The sequence below is a fragment of the Vicia villosa genome, linkage group LG2 (genome assembly GCF_029867415.1).
Source record: "Vicia villosa cultivar HV-30 ecotype Madison, WI linkage group LG2, Vvil1.0, whole genome shotgun sequence".
Taxonomy (NCBI): domain Eukaryota; kingdom Viridiplantae; phylum Streptophyta; class Magnoliopsida; order Fabales; family Fabaceae; genus Vicia; species Vicia villosa.
In genome coordinates, this window is record NC_081181.1 from 206319384 (window position 1) to 206326262 (window position 6879).

Sequence of the window (6879 nt, forward strand, 5' to 3'; positions counted from 1 at the left end):
TCTTATATTTTACGAATATTTATATCTTAATGATTTTTTTTTATTAAAACTTTAACTTTTTTTGAGAATGTGATCAAACTTAAATTTGTATTAAGAGAGAGTATGTCATTTTTAGTTTTTTTAAATAAAAAAAAAGAGAATCGATTTCTTTCGATTAAATGAAAAGTATTTTGAAAATAACATACAGTTTGTTTTAATTTAAGACAAGGATATCCAGTCATATGATTCTCATTGGTTCAAGTCGATAATAGGATAACACTTTTGTAATAAAGACGCATCAATAATATGATTTTTGGTCAGCATGCACCACATAGTACGTCATTTAAATTCCCTTTGTGTAAGCCAAACATCAAATTATAGAAAAGTCAAATGACATCAACATGATCAAACCTTATTCAACACCTATGGTTTCCATCATTTTTATGACAAAATCATATCTTGTGGACCCCAATCATAACACTTAACACATGATCACGTTTTGCACTTAACCTACGGCTCAGGCTAGGGTGAGAGACCTGTTTAGGTCTCTCACCGTGAGAGACTTCAATTTTTTATTTTTTTTGGTTTTAAATGATTTTCTGCCATTGGATTGAATTGGGGTACCGTTAGATTGCTTCAGATTGCATAGCAGTAAAATACACTCTCACACACAATAACACTCCTTATACTATTTGACTATTTGTTTTTTAATTTGTACTTTAAACTGATATGACAGCTTTTTTAAAATGATTGAATTTATTAAAAGCATAAAAACAATATATATTTCCATTAGAGTAGAATTTTTATTATAATGCATTTGGCAGCTTTGTTATATAAACAATTTTCAAGCATAAAGAATTTATTATATATTAGAATAAATTTTACGTTAAATTATTTTAAAAAATGGTTTAATTAATTTGTTTGCATTACAATAAATTTTCATATTAATTAATTTGATAGCTTTGTTATATAAACAAATTTTTTATTTATATAAATAATTTTTTAATTAAATCACATAGATACATGTTTCACAATTTTCACCATTCATTAATTTGCTTATGTTATAATGTATTTTAATTCGACAATTTACAAAAAAAAAATTATATCAATTAAAAGAAAATATTAAATTTAAATAGAAATTTAAATCATTATTGATAAAAAAACTATTATTTTAAATTATGTGTGAACCATGTCAGACAATCGATTGACGATGTCCGACTATCTGTGAACCACTTCTGGATACACTGATGATAGTCAACTATGTGTGAACCATGTCATGGAGTCAACACATGATTATCAACTATGTGTTAACCATGTTATAGATGAACTGATGATGATGAACTATGTGTGAACCATGTCACGGAGTCAACTGATGATGGTCAACGATGTGTGAAGCATGTAACAGATGAACCGATGATGGTCAGCTATGTGTTAACCATGTAAAGGAGTCAACTGGTGATGGTTAAATATGTGTGAACCATGTTACAGATGAACTGATGATGGTCAACTATGTTTTACCATGTCAGGGTGTCAACTGATGATGGTCAACAATGTGTGAAGCATGTTACCGATGAATTGATGATGGTAAACTATGTGTGAACCATGTCAGAGAGTCAGCTGATGATTATCAACTATGTGTGAAGCATGTTACAGATGAACTGATGATGGTAAACTATGTGTGAACCATGTCAATGAGTCAACCGATGATGGTCAACTATGTGTTAACCATGTTACAGATGAGCTGATGATGGTCAACTATGTGTGAACCATGTCAGAGAGTCAACTAATGATGGTCAACTATGTGTGATCCATGTTACAAATGAACCAATGATGGTAAACTATGTGTGAACCATGTCAAAGAGTCAGCCGGTGACGGTCAACTATGTGTGAATCATGTTACAGATGAACTGGTGATGGTAAACTATGTGTGAACCATTTTCAAGGAGTTAACTGATGATGGTCAACTATGTGTGAAGCATGTTACAGACGAATTGATGATGGTAAACTATGTGTGAACCATGCCAGGGAGTCAACTGATGATGGTCAACTGTGTGTGAACCATGTTACAGATGAACTAATGATGGTAAACTATATGTGAACCATGTCAGGGAGTCAACTGATGATGGTCAACCATGTTACAGATGATCTGATCATGGTAAATTACGTGTTAACCACGTCGAGGAGTCGACTGATGATGGTAAACTATGTGTTGACCATCTCAGGGAATCAACTAATGATGGTCAACTATGTGTGAACCATGTTACAGATGAACTGATGATGGTAAACTATGTGAGAACCATGTCAGGGAGTCAACAGATGATGGTCAACTATGTGTGATCCATGTTACAGAAGAACTAATGATGATAAACTATGTTTGAACCATGTCAGAGAGTCAACTGATGATGGTCAACTATGTGTGAAGCATGTTACACATGAACTAATGATGGTAAACAATGTGTGAACCATGTCAGGGAGTCAACAGATAATGGTCACCTATGTGTGAAGCATGTTACAGATGAACTTATGATGGTCAACTATGTGTCAACCATGTAAGGGAGTCAACTGATAATGGTAAACTATGTATGAACCATGTTATAAATGAATTAATGATGGTAAACTATGTGTGAACCATGCGAGGGAGTCAACTGATGATTGTCAACTGTGTGTGAACCATGTTATAGATGAAATAATGATGGTAAACTATGTATGAACCATGTCAGGGAGTCAACTGAAGATGGTCAACCATGTTACAGATGAACTGATAATGGTAAATTATGTGTTAACCATGTCGAGGAGTCGACTGATGATGGTGAACTATGTGTTGACCATCTCAGGGAATCAACTGATGATGGTGAACTATGTGTGAACCATGTTACAGATGAACTGATGATGGTAAACCATGTATGAACAATATCAGAGAGTCAACTGATGATGGTAAACCATGTGTGAACTATGTCAGGGAGTCAACTGATGATGTCGAACTATGTGTGAACCATGTCAGGGATTCAACTGATGATGTCGAACTATGTGAGAAACATGTCAGGGAGTCAACTGATGATGTCGAACTATGTGTGAACCATGTCAGGGATTTAACTGATGATGTCGAACTATATTTAAAACATGTTAGGGATTCAACTGATGATGTCGAACTATGTGTGAACCATGTCAGGGATTCAACTGATGATGTCGAACTATGTGTGAAACATGTCAGAGATTCAACTGATGATGTCGAACTATGTGTGAACCATGTAAGGGATTTAACTGATGATGTCGAACTATGTGTCTACCATGTCAGGGATTCAACTGATGATGTCGAACTATGTGTCTACTATGTTAGGGATTCAACTGATTATGTCGAACTATGTGTGATCCATGTCAGGGATTCAACTGATGATGTTGAACTATGTGTGATCCATGTCAGGGATTCAACTGATGACGTCGAACTATGTGTGGAATATGTCAGGAATTCAATTGATGATGGTAAACCATGTGTGAACTATGTCAGGGATTAAACTAATGATGTCGAACTATGTGTGAACCATGTCAGGGATTCAACTGATGATGTCGAACTATGTGAGAAACATGTCCGGGATTCAACTGATGATGTCGAACTATGTGAGAAACATGTCAGGGATTAAACTGATGATGTCGAACTATGTGTGAACCATATCAGGGATTCTACTGATGATGTCGAACTATGTGTGAAACATGTCAGGGAGTCAACTGATGATGTCGAACTATGTGTGAACCATATCAGGGATTCAACTGATGATGTCGAACTATATCTGAAACATGCCAGGGAGTCAACTGATGATGTCGAACTATGTGTGAACCATGTCAGGGATTTAACTGATGATGTCAAACTATGTGTGAACCATGTCAAGGATTCAACTGATGATGTCGAACTATGTGTCTACTATGTCAGAGATTCAATTGATGATGTCGAACTATGTGTGAAACATGTCATGGATACAACTGATGATGTCGAACTATGTGTGAAACATGTCAGGGATTCAACTGATGATGTCGAACTATTTGTGATCCATGTCAGGGATTCAACTGATGATGTTGAACTATGTGTGAAACATGTGAGGGATTCAACTGATGATGTCCAACTATTTGTCTACCATGTCAGGGATTGAACTAATGATGGTAAACTATGTGTGAACCATGTCAGGGATTCAACTGATGATGGTAAACTATGTGTGAACCATGTCAGAGATTCAACTGATGATGTCTAACTATGTCCGAACCATGTTAGGGATTCAACTCATGATGTTTAACTATGTGTGAACCATGTCAGGGATTCAACTGATGATGTCGCACTATGTGTGATCCATGTCAGGGACTCAACTGATGATGGTAAACTATGTGTGAACCATGTCAGGGATTCAACTGATGATGGTAAACTATGTGTGAACCATGTCAGGGATTCAACTGATGATGTCGAACTATGTGTGAAACATGTGAGGGATTCAACTAATGATGTCCAACTATGTGTCTACCATGTCAGGGATTCAACACATGATGGTAAACTATGTGTGAACCATGTCAGGGATTCAACTGATGATGGTAAACTATGTGTGAACCATGTCAGAGATTCAACTGATGATGTCTAACTATGTCCGAACCATGTTAGGGATTCAACTCATGATGTTTAACTATGTGTGAACCATGTCAGGGATTCAACTGATGATGTCGCACTATGTGTGATCCATGTCAGGGACTCAACTGATGATGGTAAACTATGTGTGAACCATGTCAGGGATTCAACTGACGAAGGTAAACAATGTGTGGAGCATGTCAGGGATTCAACTGACGATGGTAAACTATGTGTGAACCATGTCAGGGATTCAACTGATGATGTCGAACTATGTGTGATCCATGTCAGGGATTCAACTGACGATGGTAAACTATGTGTAAACCATGTCAGGGATTCAACTGATGATGTCGAACTATGTGTAAACCATGTCAGAGATTCGACTGATTATGTCGAACTATGTGTGAACCATGTCAGGGATTCAACTAATGATGTCGCACTATGTGTGATCCATGTCAAGGATTCAACTAATGATGTCCAACTATGTGTGAACCATGTCATGGATTCAATAGATGATGGTAAACTATGTGTGAACCATGTCAGGGATTCAACTGATGATGTCGAACTATGTGTGAACCATGTCAGGGATTCAACTGATGATGTCGCACTATGTGTGATCCATGTCAGGGACTCAACTGATGATGGTAAACTATGTGTGAACCATGTCAGGGATTCAACTGATGATGGTAAACTATGTGTGAACCATGTCAGGGATTCAACTGATGATGGTTAACTATGTGGTATCCATGTCAGGGATTCAACTGATGATGTCTAACCATGTGTGGAACATGTCAGGGATTCAACTGACGATGGTAAACTATGTGTGATCCATGTCAGGGATTCAACTGATGATGTCGAACTATGTGTGATCCATGTCAGGGATTCAACTGACGATGGTGAACTATGTGTGATCCATGTAAGGGATTCAACTGATGATGTCGAACTATGTGGGATCCATGTCAGGGATTCAACTGATGATGTCTAACCATGTGTGGAACATGTCAGGGATTCAACTGACGATGGTAAACTATGTGTGATCCATGTCAGAGATTCAACTGATGATGTCGAACTATGTGTGATCCATGTCAGGGATTCAATTGACGATGGTAAACTATTTATGATCCATGTCGGGGATTCAACTGATGATGTCTAACCATGTGTGGAACATGTCAGGGATTCAACTGAAGATGGTAAACTATGTGTGATCCATGTAAGGGATTCAACTGATGATGTCTAACCATGTGTGGAACATGTAAGGGATTCAACTGATGATGTCGAACTATGTGTGATCCATGTCATGGATTCGACTGACGATGTCCAACTATGTGTGATCCATGTCAGGGATTCAACTAATGATGGTAAACTATGTGTGGAACATGTCAGGGATTCAACTGATGATGTCTAACTATGTGTGATCCATGTCAGGGATTCAACTGATGATGTCTAACCATGTGTGGAACATGTCAGGGATTCAACTGACGATGGTAAACTATGTGTGATCCATGTCAGGGATTCAACTGATGATGTCTAACCATGTGTGGAACATGTAAGGGATTCAATTGATGATGTTGAACTATGTGTGATCCATGTCAGGGATTCAACTGACGATGGTAAACTATGTGTGATCCATGTCAGGGATTCAACTGATGATGGTAAACTATGTGTGAACCATGTCAGGGATTCAACTGATGATGGTAAACTATGTGTGATCCATGTCAGGGATTCAACTGATGATGTCAAACTATGTGTGATCCATGTCACGGATTCAACTGACGATGGTAAACTATGTATGGAACATGTCAGGGATTCAACTGATGATGGGAAACTATGTGTGATCCATGTCAGGGATTCAATTGATGATGTCTAACCATGTATGGAACATGTCAAGGATTCAACTGGCAATGGTAAACTATGTGTGATCCATGTCAGGGATTCAACTGATGATGTCTAACCATGTGTGGAACATGTCAGGGATTCAACTGACGATGGTAAACTATGTGTGATCCATGTCAGGGATTCATTTGACGATGGTAAACTATGTGTGGAACATGTCAGGGATTCAACTGACGATGGTAAACTATGTGTGATCCATGTCAGGGATTCAACTGATGATGTCTAACCATGTGTGGAACATGTCAGGGATTCAACTGACGATGGTAAACTATGTGTGATCCATGTCAGGGATTCAACTGATGATGTCTAACTATGTGTGATCCATGTCAGGGATTCAACTGACGATGGTAAACTATGTGTGGAACATGTCAGGGATTCAACTGACGATGGTAAACTATGTGTGATCC